General features: G+C 39.4%; 1 long non-coding RNA gene across 1 annotated transcript in view; it reads left to right on the top strand.

Annotated features, from left to right (window-relative positions):
- The first annotated feature begins 2071 nt into the window (after positions 1 to 2071).
- LOC109249493 (uncharacterized) overlaps positions 2072 to 18387 on the top strand; it is a 57129-nt gene continuing 40813 nt past the window's right edge. The window contains exon 1 of the long non-coding RNA XR_002072608.1: positions 2072 to 2260. This is a non-coding gene — a long non-coding RNA (uncharacterized LOC109249493). The remainder of the gene's footprint in view (positions 2261 to 18387) is intronic.

The following is an 18387-nucleotide window of genomic DNA, read 5'->3' as shown; positions in this document are numbered from 1 at the left end:
GAAAAGAACTTCCAAGCATCCAGCAAAGAGAGAGAATGACCCAGTGATGGTTTGGATGGTTTCCTTACCAGTGAGAAAGCAGGGTGGCATTCCCAAAATGAAGAGCTGACAAAGAGCTCAAACAGAAAAATGCCAAGGTGCTCAGGAATGGTCCTTCTCTTTCTGGATGGCAACATTTACCACAGTCTCCTAGCCCATGCAGCCCCAGAAACTAAGACACCTTTGAAGTACCATATCAGGGGTTCATTTCTATATTTAAAACAGAGTGAAAGACAATGAGCCAGATGAAAGGGTGCCTATAAACAGCAAATACAGAGTAAGCAGAGGTGCCTGCTAGTCATGCATCTGTGGCCAAGCCCTGATGTTCCACTCACCTGTTTGGGTTGTGATCAGACAGCAAAACAATGGGAGAAAAAAAAAATCCCCACACTTTCACAAGGAGGCTTACTGGAAAATCTTCTAACAAATAGAGTCAGAAGTGTAAGCACAGCAATCTTGAAACCACCTTCTCATCATTCAAATGTTGTTTTCAAAATTGTCTCTCTCCTTAGCCATTGCCTTGGCAGCCTTATAATTGATTCTTGGGCATGAAGTCCCATCTAGAGGCCACACAATGTGTCTCAAATGCTATGGGCTAAATTGTATACCCCCCTCCACCAAATTCATACATTGATACCTTAATCCCCCATACCTCAGAATGAGACTGTTTTTGAAGGTGGGTTTTTTTTTTAAATATAATTTATTGTCAAATTGGTTTCCATACAACACCCAGTGCTCATCCCAACAAGTACCCTCCTCCCTGCCCATCACTCACTTTGTCCTTTCCCCCACCCCCCATCTATCCTTAGTTTGTTCTCAGTCCTTAACGGTCTCTTATGGTTTGCCTCCCTCCCTCACTGTAACTTTCTCTCTCCCTTCCCCTCCCCCATGGTCTTCTGTTAAGTTTCTCAAGATCCACATACATATGAATGAAAACACATGGTGTCTGTCTTTCTCTGCCTGGCTTATTTCACTTAGCGTAATACCCTCCAATTCCGTCCACATTGCTGCAAATGGCCAGATTTCATTCTTTTTCATTGCCAAGTAGTATTCCATTGTATATATAAAGCACATCTTTATCCATTCGTCAGTTGATGGACATTTAGGCTTTTTCCATAATTTGGCTATTGTTGAAAGTGCTGCTATAAACACTGGGGTACATGTGCCCTTATGCATCAGCACTCCTATATCCTTTAGGTAGATTCCTAGCAGTGCTATTGATGGGTCACAAGGTAGTTCTATTTTAACTTTTTGAGGAACCTCCACACTGTTTTCCAGAGCAGCTGCATCAGTTTTCATTTTAAAGTGTGGTTTTTTAGAGGTGATTAGGTTAAGAAGAGGTCACATGAGTGGGCCTTAACCCAATAGGACTGATGTCCTTTTAAAAGAGGAAATTTGGACACAGACATACATGAGGGAAGACCATGTGAAGACACATGGAGAAGATGGCCACCTACAAGCCAAGGAGAGTGGCTCTCAGTAGAAACCAACCCTGCCAACACCTTGATCCTGGATTTCCAATCAAAGAACTGTGAGAAAATAAATTTCTGTTGTATAAGGCACTCAGTCTGTACTTTATTATGGCAACCCTAGCAAATTAATACATTGTGTTTCTAGAGACTAATTTTAAAAAATGAAAGAAGAATATTGGAAGTCAGTGAGACCCCTCACTTTATAAATGAGGCAAGTGAGGTCTTCCAATCTAAAGTGACTTATATGAGGTCACACATTTAAATAGCAGTCAATCAATATTTACTGAGCATCCAGTAGGTGCCAGGCACTGTTTTAGCGCTAAGCAAGACTGACAGAGTCCCTGCCTTCACACAGCTTATATTATACCACAGGAATCAAAGAATAAATAAACACATTAATATGTGTTGTCGGGTAGTGAAAAGTGATATGGAGGAGAAATAAACAGGGTAAGTGAAGCCACACTTGGTGAGTTCTAGAAGAGCAGGGAGGAGGGTGTGGCTGGAATGGAGAGTGAAGAGAGACTGCCAGGAGGTGAAGTCAGAGTGGAAGGGGGAGCTAGTCCTGGCAATACACAGTAAGCACTGGGGCTTTGCTGTAGGTGGAATGAGGAGTCTGGGAGAGTTTTGAGTAGGCCTGACAGTTCCTATCTTCATTGTGAAGCCATCACCTGGGCTGCATATGGAGGACTGGCTGACCCAGGAAGCAAAGAGTGGAAACAGAGCAACTATGAGGCCACTGCAGTGCCCAGGTGAGAAGTACAGTGCTAGTGGTGGGTAAACTCTGGATCTATTTTTAAGAAGAGTGGACAATATTTGCTCATAGATTATATTGGGGTGCAAGAGAGAAAAAGAAGACTAAAGAATGATTTCAAGAGTTTGGGCTGAGCTCTTGATAGAATGGGGATGTGTGAAAAATCAGGTTTTAAGCACACAAAGCAGGAAGCACTTGTCAGACCCTCAACTGGACCTGGCAAGTGGTTGGCTGCTGGCCTCACCAGCCTGAAGCTGAAAGACGTTAAGGCTGTAGATGTAAAAACTTAGGAATGGGGCACACGGAGGTGGTATTTCAGGAACTCAGCTTGGACAAACTCACTGTGTGCAGAAGATAACTGAGAGGGTCAGAGAGAAGAGGAGAGGCCACACAGAGCAGGAAGCCACAAAGCTGAGAACTAGGACAAGGCTTCCAGGAATACAGCAGAGGCAGCATTTCAAGAGGGAGTGAGTGTTGATTGTGTATTTGCTGCTGAGACATTGACACAGGGACTGGGAAATGAACGCTGGCTATGACAAGTGAAAGTTCGGTGGCATTAACAGCTGTTTTGGTGGGGACAGTGAGACAAAAGTCTGAGTCAAACAGAGTATGAGTAGAAGGGATGGTAAGGATAAGCAATTCAAGGGGTTTTGGCTATCAGAGAAGCAAAGAAATGGGGCAGTGGCTGGAGGGATGTATGGGATCAGGATAGGGATTTTCGAGGTCGGAGATATAGTGCCTGTTTGTATGCTGCTGAGAATTATGCAGTTTGTTCATGCATGGAAGACAGAAAGGGAACAAATGCTCCACTGATGTCCCTGAAGAGGCAGTGGGCAGGGGGGTGGGGGAGGGGTGGAAGAGGCTGGAGGTTGTGGTGACAGGCACGGGCACTCCTCCACTGTAATGAGGGATACATGACTGTTTCCACAAGCCACTCCCCACTTCTTCATTACTCATAGAACCCAGATTTTGTCCACCACCTGTGAGAGGCTATATCATTCAGGAGAGGTTGAGCCTCCCCTAGGCCCCTCAAGTGAACATTGTTTGGTGTAAGCCAGTTGCAGAGATCTGTCTTCTTGCCAAGACATATCCTTAATGCAGGCAAATACAGTTCTGAGAAGGCCTCACTTGAATGAAGGCATATGAGACAAAAATATTCCCTTCTTTTGCCTGCCCTACATTTGGGATATCGAGGGACCAGTTTAATAAGAAAAGCTATGCATTGTTAATGGAAGTAGCCTGGGTCCTTGAAACTAGCACTGGGTCAACCCTAGAGCTGCCACCTCCAGGCTTCTCACTAAGTTAATAAATGCCATTGCTCTTTCCAATACATCATACAGTATCTACAGTATCTGGGTTTTCATTTACTTTTGGCAAACAAGCAAAGAAGATCCGTGCTAGTTCCATAGTCAGTTATTGGTAGTTCTGGAGTAATCAGCCCCACAAGAGTGTGAATGAGACCAAAAATTCAGACACACACTCGTGACATGAACTGTAGGCACAGGGCATCCTGGAACTACAGGACCAGAATGTGTCCTTGGTACAGAGGTTTGCATGACACCTTTTGGGTACTTTCAGTAGGACTTTGGGAAAATAACTTAAATGATCTGTGCTGCAGTTTCCTCAAATGTAAAGTGGATGTTATAATAGTACCTACCTTATAGAATTCTTGTGAGGATAAAATAAACTTACATGTGTTAAGCTGTTTAAACAGTGCCTGGTCTATACTAAGTGCTATGGTTTTAGCTTTTAATTGGCCCTTTGCCTATGGCCATTTCTTTCCTATTGTAAGAAATAATTAAATATAAAAACAGCTAAAAACTATTGAACATGTATTATGTGCCAGGCACCACACAACGTGCTCTATTAGTTGTTATCTCATTAACCCAAACTGATTATTTATTCTCTGAGGACTGCTGTTAACCTTGAGCTACCCAAGAGTCTTTTTCTTTGGATCAGTCTCCCCAGAGACTCCCAACATATTTCAGAAAGAAAAAAGATAGTGTCACCTAGCTTAGCTTTGACAAATGTGCAAATGCTCCAGACAGCATCCCAGAGACTCCTGCTACAAGCCATTTGGACCCCTCATGGGGATCATCCAAGTTTCTTCTTTGCCCTTACATCCCTCCCTGAAGTGAAGGGAGTAGGACAAAGGACTCTAAAGGCAAAAGGGGGACAGAAGTGGGGCAACAATATCATCCATCAGATTGGGTGGGGAGTACCCCCTGTGGATGCACCTTTGAGTCCACCCACATCTCTCCTTGCTCCTCCATGTGGCCAGAGAGAATGACCCAGAGGGGCTTTCCCTTGTGTGACAAAGGAGGAGCCCCTTCCTTTGGGCAAACAAGTTGTGCAAAGAAACACAGCAGGATGCCTTAGCCTGAGAAGGTAAAGGCCATACAAAGTCCTGGACAAATGCAAGGAGACCTGGAAGTGTTCCTTACTGCTAGGGTGAATTGTCTGGTGTAGCATTCCTTGGCAAATTCTCTAAGACCTCGTCACTTCAGGTTCTCAACAAAGTTACATCTGATGTATGTACAGTTCAGATTTCCGATAAAAACTCCAAACACTTCTGTGGTCATGTCTCTACTCTGCTCAGAAACCTCCAAGTGCTTCTCGCAGTTCAGTGAATTAAGTCCAACCCCTCACAGGATTTTGAAATGACTGAAGCAGCATTTCTGGCAAAGGCTCAGACACACTGAAGGCTACGTCCTGTACACAGAGCCCAAGGTTGAGACCTCACTCTGTGATGCCTGCTATGTATGGCTTCAGAGCAAGGCAGCTCCCCTCAGGGCCAGCTAAGACAGCTGCTGCTGCTTCCATGAGGAGCTCAGTCTTACTGGCTCAGTGAGCGGGGAACAGTGATGAGTGCTGACCCTTCTTGCTTCTTAGGCCCTCATGTGATAATCCCATCACCTGTCCTCAAACCAAGGCTATTCTGGAAGGAGTCACTGGGGGCAGAGTACACTCTGAGCACTTCATAGATGTCTTAACTAATCATCACTCTAACAATATGAGGGTGGAATTACTCTACATAGTGTATAGACTAGGGCTGCTCAATAATATTTGGTAAAGGTTATACAACTGGTGGGCAGTGGAAATGGAATTTGAGCTGAGGTTTGACCCCAAAGCTAGTGTATTTTTCTGCATCTATTGAAATGATTATACAGTTTTCCTTTTTTGTCTTTTCTTAAGATGAATGACATTTATTACTTTTCAAATGTTGAACCAGGCTTTCATTTCTGGTCTAACTCCTCTTGGTCATATTTTATTCTTTTTATATACGGTTGACCCTTGAACAACATGGGTTTGTGCTGTGCATGTCCCCTTACATGTGATTTTTTTAAATAAATACAATATGCTGTAAATGTATTTTCTTTCCCTTATGATTTTCTTTAAAACATTTTCCTTTCTCTAGCTTACTTTATTGTAAGTATATGTATATAATACATATACAAAATAAGTGCTGATCAACTCTTATTAGTAGGTCTCTGGTCAATAGTAGACTATTAGTAACTACTTTTTGGGGGAGTCAAAGTTATATGTGGATTTTCAACTACACAAGGCTCTATGTCCCTAACCCCTGCATTATTCAAGCTGTATTGCTGGATTCAATTTGCCAATATTGTATTAAGAATTTTAGAGTCATTGTTCATGAAGGATATTGGTTAGCAGTTTTCTTCTCTTGTAATGTCTTTGTATGGTTTTGGTATTAGGGTAATATGGGTATCATAAAATGAATTGAGTGTTATGTGGATCCTGAGAAACTTAACAGGAACCCATGGGGGAGGGGAAGAAAAAAAAAGAGAGGTTAGAGTGGGAGAGAGCCAAAGCATAAGAGACTCTTAAAAAATGAGAACAAACTGAGGGCTGATGGGGAGTGGGAGGGAGGGGAGGGTGTGTGATGGGTATTGAAGAGGGAATCTTTTGGGATGAGCACTGGGTGTTGTATGGAAACCAATTTGACAATAAATTTCATATATTTAAAAAAATAAAAAAATAAAATGAATTTAGAAACATTCCCTTCTATATTTTGAACAAGTTCTATATTCTAAAAGAACTTATTCTTTAAGCGTTTTATAGAATTCACCAGTGAATTCACCTCTCAGCTTGGAGGTGTCTTTAGGTGGGAGGATTTTAAACTCTGAACTCAAATTATCTGATAGATACAGAATGATTTAGGTTATCTAATTCTTGAGTGAACTTTGGTAGTTTGTCTTTCAATAAATTTGCCCATTTCATTCATGATATCAAATGTATTGGCATAAAACTGTTCATAAATTCCCTTATTAGCCATTTAATGTCTATAGAATCTGGAGTAATAGCCCTACTTAGATCTCTGACATTGGTCATTTGTGTCTTCTTTTTTCTACCCCATTCTGGTCATAAATTTATCAATTTTATTGACTTTTTTCAAAGAACTACATTTGGTTTTGTTGATTTTTTCTATCTTTTTTTTTGTTTTGTTTTTAATTTTACTCATTTCTGCTCTTGTATTGATGATTTCCTTCCCCATGTTTACTTTAGACTTCATTTGCACTTCTTTTCCTATTTTCTTAAGGTGAAAGCTTAAAGTATGGATTTCAGACCTTTCTTGGTATTTATTTATTTATTTATTCATTCATTCATTTTTAGAGAGAGAAAGAGCATGAGTGGGGGAGAGAGGCAGAGAGAGAGAATCTTAAGCAGGCTCCACACTCAACACAGACCCTGATGCGAGGCGTGATCCCATGACTCTGGGAACATGACTTGAGCCAAATTCAAGAGTCAGACTCTTAACTGACTGAGCCACCCAGGCTCACCTGCTGTTTTCTCAGATAAGCATTTAATACTATTCATTTCCTTTTAAGCGCTGCTTTAAATGTGTCCCACAAATTTTGATATATTGTATTTTCATTCACTTAAAAATATTTTCTAAGTTACGTTGCTATTTCTCTTTGAAACTATGGGATGTTTAGAAGTGTGTTTTTAATGTTTTATATTTTATATTGGTGAATGATCCATTTGCACTTGCAAAAAATGTGTATTATGCTATTGTTTGGTGAAGTGTTTTAAAATGTCAATTATGTAAGTTTATTGACAGTATTATTCAAGTCCTCTATATCTTTATTGATTTTATCTCTATTCTGTCAGTTATTACAACTGTATTTATTACGGCTATAGACCCGTATATTTCTCCTCTTAGTTTTAACATTTCCGTTTTATATGAAAGTTTTTATTAGATACATACACATATAAAATTACTTTTTCTTCTTAATGAATTGATCTTTTGGTCATTAAATAATGCTCCCTGTTGGGGCACCTGGGTGGCTCAGTCGGTTGAGCGTCCAACTTCGGCTCACAGTTTGTGGGTTCGAGCCCCGCATCAGGCTCTGTGCTGACGGCTTGCTCAGAGCCTGGAGCCTGCTTCAGATTTTGTGTCTCCTTCTCTCTCTGCCCCTCCCCTGCTCATGCTTTGTCTCACTCTGTTTCTCAAAAATAAATGTAAAAAAAAAATTAAAAAAATAAGGCTTCCTGTTATCATTGGTAATAGTTCTTGTTCTGAAGTTTACTTTTTCTGATATTAATATTGTCATTGTAACTTAATTTTGAGTTTGTAGGTATACCTTTTTCCATTCTTTTACTTTTGGCTATCAGTGTTTTTATATTTTACAGTGAGATTTTTGTACAGAGAATATAATTGGGCCTTCCTTCCTTCCTTCCTCTCTTCCATCTGTAATCTGTTTTTAACTAGGAATTTTGCATTTATTGTAATTATTGATGTAGTTGGATTTAAATTTATCATCTTGCCAATTGTTATTATTTGTTTCACTTGTTCCTTGTTCATTTTTTTTTCTTTATTCCCTCTCTTCTTTCAATCAAATACTGGATTGAGTATTTATTATTCTAGTAAAATAATCTCCACTGTTGTTAGTATGTTTAAAAAGTTCCTTGTTGGGGCGCCTGGGTGGCGCAGTCGGTTAAGCTTCCGACTTCAGCCAGGTCACGATCTCGCGGTCCGTGAGTTCGAGCCCCGCGTCAGGCTCTGGGCTGATGGCTCGGAGCCTGGAGCCTGTTTCCGATTCTGTGTCTCCCTCTCTCTCTGCCCCTCCCCCGTTCATGCTCTGTCTCTCTCTGTCCCAAAAATAAAAAAAAAAAAAAAAAAAAAAAAAAAAAGTTCCTTGTTGGGGCGCCTGGGTGGCTCAGTTGGTTAAGCGTCCGACTTCGGCTCAGGTCACGATCTCATGGTCTGTGAGTTTGAGCCCCGTGTCGGGCTCTGTGCTGACAGCTCAGAGCCTGGAGCCTGTTTCAGATTCTGTGTCTCCCTCTATCTCTGACCCTCCCCTGTTCATGCTCTGTCTCTCTCTGTCTCAAAAATAAATGTTAAAAAATTTTTTTTTAAATAAAAAGTTCTTTGTTGGGGCGCCTGGGTGGCTCAGTCAGTTAAGTGTCCAACTTCAGCTCAGGTCATTATCTCACAGTTCGTGAGTTCAAGCCCCACATTGGGTCCTATGCTGACAGCTCAGGGCCTGGAGCCTGATTCAGAGTCTGTATCTCCCTCTCTCTCTGCTCCTACCTCCCTCCACTTGCGCATGGTCTCTCTCTCTCTCTTAAAAATAAAATAAACATTCAAAAAATAAAAAAAATAAACAAAAAGTTCTTTGCTAGTGGGTATTATAGGGTTTATATTAACATATTCAACTTCTCATGCTGTACCTTCAAATAATTTACCACTTCCATATAGTGTAGAAACTTAAATTATGGTTTTCTCCTTTCTTTTTTTTTCTTTTAAAAAAATTTTTAAATATAATTTATTGTCACATTGGCTACCATATGGTGTGTAAAGTGTGCTCTTGATTTTTGGGGTACATTCCCATGGTTCATTGCTTACATACAACACCCAGAGCTTATCCCAACAAGAGCCCTCTTCAATGCCCATCACCCATTGTCCCCTCTTCCCCACCCCCACATCCACCCTCAGTTGTTTTCTGTATTTAAGAGTCCCTTATGGTTTGCCTCACTCTCTCTCTGTTTGTAACTATTTTGTCCCCTTCCCATCCCCCATGGTCATCTGTTAAGTTTCTCAAGATGCACATATGAGTGGAAACATATGTCTGTCCTTCTCTGACTTATTTCACTCAGCATAGCACCCTCTAGTTCTATCCATGTTGTTGCAAATGACCAGATTTCATTTTTTCTCATTGCCAAGTAGTTTTCCATTGTATATATAAACCACATCTTTCATCCATTTATCAGTTGATGGACATTTAGGCTTTTTCCGTAATTTGACTATTGTTGAAAGCACTGCTATAAACATTGGGGTACATGTGCCCCTATGCATCAGCACTCCTGTATCCTTTGGATAGATTACTAGTAGTGCTATTGCTGGGTCGTAGAGTAGCTCTATTTTTAATTTTTTGAGGAAGCTCCACACTATTTTCCAGAATGGCTGCATCAGTTTGCATTCCCACCAAGAGTACAAGAGGGTTCCCATTTCTCCACATTCTCACCAGCATCTGTAGTTTCCTGAGTTGTTCATTTTAGCCACTCTGACCGGTGTGAGGTGGTATCTCAATGTGGTTTTGATATATATTTCCTGATGCTGAGTGACATTGAGCATCTTTTCATGTGTCTGTTGGTCATCTGGATGTCTTCTTTGGAAAAGTGTCTATTCATGTCTTCTGACCATTTCTTCATTGGATTATTTGTTTTTCAGGTGTTGAGTTTGGTAAGTTCTTTTTTTTTTAATATGAAATTTATTGTCATTTGGTTTCCATACAATACCCAGTGCTCATCCCAACAGGTGCCCTCCTCAATGCCCATCACCCACTTTCCCCTCCCTCCCACTCCCCATCAACCTTCAGTTTATTCTCAGTTTTAAGAGTCTCTAATGGTTTGCCTCCTTCCTTCTGCAAAAAGTGAAAGCTTGACTTCATCTTTGCCAATTTTGATGCCTTTGATTTCCTTTTGTTGTCTGAATGCTGATGCTAGCACTTCCAACACTATGTTAAACAACAGCGGTGAGAGTGGACATCCCTGTCATGTTCCTGTTCTCAGGGGGAAAGCTCTCAGTTTTTCCCCATTGACGATAATATTAGCTGTGGGCTTTTCATAAATGGCTTTTATAATGTTTAAGTATGTTCCTTCTATCCCGACTTTCTCGAGGGTTTTTATTAAGAAAGGATGCTGAGTGTTGTCAAATGCTTTTTCTGCATCTATTGACAGGATCATATTCTTTCTTTTATTAATGTGATGTATCACATTGATTGATTTGCGAATATTGAACCAGCCCTGCAGCCCAGGAATAAATCCCTCTTGAACATGGTGAATAATTCTTTTTATATGCTGTTGAATTTGATTTGCTAGTATCTTGAGAATTTTTACATCCATGTTCATCAGAGATATTGGCCTGTAATTCTCCTTTTTTGTGGGGTCTCTCTCTGGTTTGGGAATCAGGGTAATACTTGCTTCGGAGAATGAGTCCAAAAGCTGTCCTTCCATTTCTATTTTTTGGAACAGCTTGAGAAGGGTAGGTACTACCTCTGCTTTAAATGTCTGGTAGAATTCCCCTGGGAAGCCATCTGGCCCAGGACTCTCATTTTTTTGGGAGATTTTTGACAATTGATGCAATTCTTCACTAGTTATGGGTCTGTTCAAATTTTCTATTTCTTCCCATTTTTTTGGTAGTGTGTATGTGTATCTAGAAATTTGCCCATTTCTTCTAGGTTGACCATTTTGTTGGCATATAATTTTTCATAGTATTCTGTAATAATTGTATTTCTGTGGTGTTGGTTGTGATCTTTCCTCTTTCATTTGTGATTTTGTCTATTTGGGTCCTCTCTCTTTTCTTTTTGAGAAGTCTGGCTAGTGGTTTATCAATTTTGTTTATTTTTTCGAAAAAACAGCTCTTAGATTCATTGATCTGTTCTCCTGATCTATTTTGTTTATTTCTGCTTTAATATTATTTATCTTCTGCTAGTTTTGGGGTTTCTTTGCTGTTCTGCTTCTAGTTCTTTTAGGTGTGAGTTAGGTTTTGTATTTTGGATTTTTCATGTTTCTTTAGATAGGTCTGGATTACAATGTATTTTCCTCTTATGACTGCCTTTGCCTCATCCCAAAAGTTTTGGACTATTGAGCTTTCATTTAATTTTCTACCATATATTTTTAAATTTTTCTTTAATTGCCTGGTTGACTCATTCATTCTTTAGTAGGATGTTCTTTAACCTCCATGCATTTGGAGGATTTCCAAACTTTTTCTTGTGGTTGATTTCAAGTTTCATAGTGCTGTAATCTAAAATATGCATGGTATTATCTCAATTCTTTCATATTTATTGAGGGCTGTTTTGTGACCCAGTATGTGATCTATCTTAGAGAATGTTCCATGTGTACTGGAGAAGAAAGTATATTGTGCTGCTTTGGGATGTAGAGTTCTAAATATATCTGTCACGTCCATCTGGTCCAATGTGCCATTCAGGGCCATTGTTTCTTTACTGATTCCCACTAGATGATCTGTGCATTGTTGTAAGTGGAGTATTACAGTCCCCTGAAATTACCATATTCTTAACAATAAGGTTGCTTATGTTTGTGATAATTGATTTATATATTTGGGTTCTCCCAAGTTGGAGGAATAAACATTTACCATTGTTAGCTCTTCTTGATGGATAGACCCTGTAATTATGATATATTGCCCTTGTTCATCTCTTGTTATGGCCTTTAGTTTAAAATCTAGTTTGTCTGAGGGGCGCCTGGGCGGCTTGGTCGGTTAAGCGTCCGACTTCAGCTCAGGTCATGATCTCATGGTCTGTGAGTTCGAGCCCTGCATTGGGCTCATGCTGACAGCTCAGATCCTGGAGCCTGTTTCAGATTCTGTGTCTCCCTCTCTCCCTGACCCTCCCCTGTTCATGCTCTGTCTCTCTCTGTCTCAAAAATAAACAAACGTTAAAAAAAATTTAAAAAAAATCTAGTTTGTCTGTTATAATAATGGCTACTCCAGCTTTCTTTTGACTTCTAGTAGCATGATAGATGGCTCTTTGTCCCCTCACTTTCAATCTGAAGGTGTCCTTGGGTCTAAAATTGGTCTCTTGTAGACAGCATATAGATGGTTTTTTTTAAATCCCCTGTGTCTTTTGACTGGGGCATTTAGTCCATTTAAATTGATAGTTATTGAAAGAGATGGATTTAGTGTCATTGTATTATGTATAGGTTTAATGTTTGTGTTGATGTCTCTGGTCCTTTGTGGTCTTTGTAGCATTCCACTCATAGAGTTCCCCTTAGGATCTCTTGCAGGCTGGTTTAGTGGTCATGAACTCCTTCAGTTTTTATTTCCCAGGAAAATATTTTTCTCTCCTTTTATACTTTTAAAAAAATTTTTTAATGTTTATTTTTGAAAGAGAGACATACAGAGTGCTAGCAGGGGAGGGTCAGAGAGAGGCACAGAATCGGAAGCATGCCTCAAGCTCTGGACTGTCAGAACAGAGCCCGATGCAGAGCTTGAACTCACAAACCCTGAGACCATAACACAAGCGGAAGTCAGACACTTAACCAAGTCACCCAGGCGGCCTCTCTCCTTTTATTCTGAATGAAAGCCTTGCTGGATAAAGGATTTCTGGCTGCATATTTTTCCTATTCAGCATATTGACTATTTCCTGCCACTTCTTTCTGGTCTGCCAGGTTTCAGTGGACAGGTCTGCTACTACCCTTATGTGCCTACCCTTGTAGATTAAAGTCCTAGCTGCTTTCTGAATTCTCTTTGTATTTTGTTAGTTGCGCTATGATGTGCCATGGAGAAAACCTATCCTTGTTGAATCTGAAAGGAATTCTCTGTGCCTCCTGGATTTGGATGTCAACTTCCTTTGTCAGATTAATCAAGTTCTCAACAATAATTTTTTCAAATAAACCTTCTGCCCCTTTCTCACTTCTTATTCTGGAACTTCTATTGTGTAGATATTATTATATTTCATTGAATCACTTAGTTCTGTAATTCTCCCCTTGTGGTCTAGGATTCTCTTATCTCTCTTTTTATCAGCTTCATCATTTTACCATAATTTTAGCTTCTATTTCATTTATCTTCCCTTCTGCTTCCTCCATCCTCGCTTTCACTGCATCTAGTTTATTTTGTACCTCATTTACAACATTTCTTAATTCATTGTGACAATTTCTTAGTTTCTTGATCTCTGGAGCAGTAGATTCTCTGCTGTCTTCTATGCTTTTTTCAAGCCCATCTACTAATCTTATGACTATTATTCTAAATTCTTGATCAGATCAATTTTTTATATTTGTTTTGAGTAATTCTCTGTCATTTCTTCCTGGAATTCTTTTTGAAAATTCCATTTCATCATTTTGGCCAGTTTTCTGTCCTTTATGTATTTTAATATCTTGTTACGTGTCCTGCACCCATGTACACTACTATATTAAAAAGGGGTCATACACTGTCTACAGCCTGGCCCTTCAGGAGGTGTTTTTGGAATGTGTTGTATGCTCTTTGTTGTTGTGACTCTGCTCATCTCCATACTGGTAGTGGGGCTTTGGAGCTTGCACCAGGTGTGTTTTGATTTGTTCATTGAAGTAATCCTGAAAAAAAACCTTAAAAGTGGGGTGGTTGTAGGAGAAGACTTATCTCTTGTGAAGAGAGAAATGACAGGGGTGGGAAAAAAGAAAAGAAAAAAAATTGACCAGGCATAGAATCAGAGAAACTATACAGCTTAATCCAGAAAGAGAGAAGGAGAGGTAAATAAAGGAGATACAGAAGAGGAGTAAAAGTAATAGATTAAAAATATCTATTTAAACAAACCAACAACCAGAATAGAGAAGGGAAGAAATAATAGGAAGAAATGGAAGAAAAAATATATATAATAATTGACCAAGAATCAAATTAGAAAATGAAAAACCTTTGGACTGATGGTACCCTAGAACTGGTGGCTGCACTGGTCTGGAAAAGGGGCCATTTGGTTCAGTGAGTGTCAATCTTAGTCTAGTAGATACACAGTTACTGTGCATAGAGGGGAACGGTTTGGTGTAGGCTGGTTCCATCTCCACTGTGGGCCTGCTCTCCCTTCCCTGAAGCCCTACCTTGTTGGTGATGGGGAGAAAAATGGCCACACCCCAGTATCTCCTCCCCAGACCAGGTGTCCTAGACCACTCTGTTCAGGCCATCCTCACAGTGCCACATGGACTTGAGTGGGATGGTTTGTCCCACTCTACAGTCTCTCATGCCTTCCAGGTGGTTGGCTGGGATTCAAACCCTAATGTCTTAAAGGATCCCACTCCACATGCCCTAGTCATGGGGTAGTGCCACTCCACCCAACCAGCTGACAAAGGGCCTCTGGTTGGAGGGCGCCTGCATGGTCTTTTGTCCTTGGAGTGGCTATATATCTTCTTCCCACAGCAGTCAAGGGAGGGGACTGCTTTCTCTGCACCTCTGAACTAGCAACTGAACCTGGGGCTGCCCTCCCACGCTATACCCCCCACAGATGCATGTACAGTGAGGCAGGCCCCAGTCCAGAGAAAGCCCTGAAACCCTCCATGATGATGCTGTCTGTTTTGTCTCTCCCAATTCACAATCACATACCCATAGCCCACTAAGTTGTCCCCATGGGCCCCTGGAGATGTTTCTGTCACTCTGTAGCCTGGATTCCTGGAATTCCAAGCCTTCTGGCCTCAGTACTGCTGTATTTGAGGGATGAGGGAACCTTGGGTGCCTTTATTCTCCACCATGTTGACTCCTCTCCCCGGTATCTAGCTTTTTTTTTTTTTTCTTTTTAACAAGCAGACTTGGGCACCTGGGTGGATCACATGTTTGAGTGTCCTATTCTTGATTTTGGCTTGGGTCATGATCTCATGTTTCATGGAAACAAGCCCTATGAAGGGCTCTGAGCTGACAGCACAGAGCCTGCTTGTTATTCTCTCTCCCTCTCTTTCTGCCCCTCCCAAGTCACACACTCTCTCTCTCAAAATAAATAAATAAACTTAAATAAAAACAAGCAGATCAAAACACACATAGGATCAAGCTAATCTTTTTTACTTTTTCTGGATAAAATGACAAGATGGGGGAATTCATCCCAAAAGAAAGAACAGGAAGTAGAAGTAATTGTCAGGGATTTAATCAATATAGATATAAGTAAGATATCTGAGCTAGAATTTAAAGCAACAATTATAAGGATACTAGCTGGACTTGAAAAAAAGCATAGAAGACACTAGAGAATCCCTTACTGGTTAGATAAAAGAATTTAACTCTAGTCAGGTCAAAATTAAAAGCTATAACTGAGATGCAAACCCAAATGGATGTCATAACAATGAGGATGGATGAAGCAGAGGAACAAATCAATGATATAGAAGATTAAATTATGGAAAATAATGCAGCTGAAAAGAAGGCAGGAAGGTATGGAATCACAAATGTAGATTCAGAGAACTTAGCAACCCATTAAAATTGAGTAACATTCATATCATAGGAGTCCTAGGGATGAAGAGAGGAAAAAAGGGGCCAGAGGGTTTATTTCAGCAAATCATAGCTGAAAACTTTCCTGGGAAAGAACAATGACATCAAAATCTAAGAAACACAAAGAATTCCCATTAAATGGCTTGGAATGACACACTGGACTGGTTGGATTTACCAGGTATATTCAGAACATTTCATCCTAAAACAGTGGAATACAGTCTTTTTGAGTGCAGATGGACCATTCTCCAGAATATATCCCATACTGTGTCACAAATTGGCATTCAACAAGTACAGAAAGATTGAAATCATACCATGCATATATTCAGACCACAGTGTTATGAAACTTGAACTCAACCAGAATAAATAATTTGAAAACACCACATATAAATGGTAAAGAACATCTTACTAAAGAATGAATGTAATAACCAGAAAATTTAAAAAGAAATTAAAAAAATACATGGAAGCAAATGAAAATGAAAACAGGATAGTCCAAAACCTTAGGATACAGCAAAGGTGGTTTAGGAAGAAAGTATATTGCAAAACAGGCCTACCTCAAGAAGCAAGAAGAGTCTCAAATACACAACCTAACCGTATACCTAAAGGAGCTAGAAAAGGAACAGAAAATAAAGCTGAAAGCCAGAATAAGGGAAAAAATAAAGATTAGAGCAGAAATAAATAATACAGAAACAAAAAAATCAATAGAACATATCAACAAAACTGAGAGCTGTTTCTCTGAAAGAATTAATAAAGTGGATAAACCCCTAGCCAGACTTATGAAAAAGGAAAGCTAAAGGACTCAAATCAATAAAATCATGAATGAAAAAGGAGAGATTACAACCAACCCCATAGAAATACAAACAATTATAAGAGAGTACTATGAAAAAGTATATGCCAACAAACTAGGAAATCTGTGAAAAATGAACAAATTCCTAGAAACTCACACACTACCAAAACTGACAGAAATGGGAAGAAATAGAAAATTTGAACAGACCCATAACCAGCAAAGAAATTGGATCAGTAGTCAGAAATCTCCCAACAAATAAATCTTGGGCCAGATGGCTTCCAAGGGGAATTTTACCAGGAATTAAAAGAAGAGCTAATATCTATTCTTCTCAAAAGTTCTTAAAAAAAAGAAATGGAAGGAAAACTTCCAAACTCATTCTATGAGGTCAGCATTACCTAGACTCCAAAACCAAAGACCCCACTAAAAAGGAGAATTAGGAAAATGTCCCTGATGAACCTGAATGCAAAAATTCTCAACAAGAGACTAGCACCAACAGTACATTAAAAGAATTAGGAACCACGATTGAGTGGAATTTATTCCTGGACTGCAAGAATAGTTCAATATTTGCAAATCAACCAATGTGATACATCACATTAATAAAACAAAGGGTATGATCCTCTGGATAGATGAAGAAAAAGCATTTGACAAAATACAGGATCCATTCTTGGTTAAAAAAAAAACTCAACAAAGTAGGGATAGATAGAACATACCTCAACATCATAAAGGCCATATATGAAAGATCTACAGATAATATCATCCTCAATGGGGAAAAACTGAGAGCTTTTCCTCTGTGGTCAGGAACAAGACACTGATGTTTACTCTCACCATTGCTATTTAGCATAGTACTAGAAGTCTTGGCCTCAGAAGTCAGAAAACAAAAAGAAATAAAAGGCATCAAAATCAACAAAGAAGTCAAACATTAATTGTTTGCAGATTACATGATAATCTATATAGAAAACCTGAAAGACTTCACAAAAAAATTGCTAGAACTAATACATTCAGCAAAGTCGCAGGATATAAAAACAATGTACAGAAATCTGTTGTATTTCTATACACCAATAATGATGCAGCAGTAAAAAAAAAAAAAAAAATCAAGAACCAATCCTATTTGCCACTCCACCAAAAACAATAGATACATAAGGGTAAACCTAACCAAAGAGGTAAAGGACCTATACTCTGAAAACTATAGAACATTCATTAAAGAAATTGAAGAGGACACAAAGAAATGGAAAACATTCCATGTTTATGGATTGGAAGAACAAACATTGCTAAAATGTGTATACTACCCAAAGCAGTATACACACTTAATGCAATCCCCACCAAAATACTACCAGCATTTTTCACAGAACTAGAACAATCTTAAAATTTGTATGGAACCACAAAACACTGCAAATAGCCAATGTAATCCTGAAAGAGAAAATCAAAACTGGAGGCATGATGATTCCGGATTTCAAGCTATACTACAAAGCTGTAGTCATCAAGACAATATTGTACTGGCACAAAAAGAAACACACAAACCAGTGGAACAGAATAGAAAACCCAGAAATGAACCCACAACTATATGGTCAACTTATTTTTGACAAAGCAGGAAAGAATATCCAATAGAGTAAAGACAGTCTTTTCAGCAAGTGGTATTGGGAAACCTGGATGGTGACATACAAAGAATAACTGGACCGCTTTCTTACACTATACACAAAAATAAATTCAAAATGGATGAAAGACCTAAATGTGAGACAGGAAATCATAAAAATCCTAGTGGAGAACATAGGCAGCAACCTCTTTGACCTCAGCCATAACAACTTATTACTAGATCTTGCTGAAGCAAGGGAAATAAAAGCAAAAATGAAATATTGGCACTTCATCAAGGTAAGAACCTTCTGCATGGTAAAGGAAATAATCAACAAAACTAAAAGGCAGCCTACGGAAT

Source organism: Panthera pardus, unplaced genomic scaffold (genome assembly GCF_024362965.1).
Source record: "Panthera pardus isolate Hobbes unplaced genomic scaffold, ASM2436296v1 HiC_scaffold_17, whole genome shotgun sequence".
In the NCBI taxonomy this organism is placed as follows: Eukaryota; Metazoa; Chordata; class Mammalia; order Carnivora; family Felidae; genus Panthera; species Panthera pardus.
Note: the sequence above shows the minus strand (reverse complement) of the source record. Positions and strands in the feature narration are given on the sequence as shown.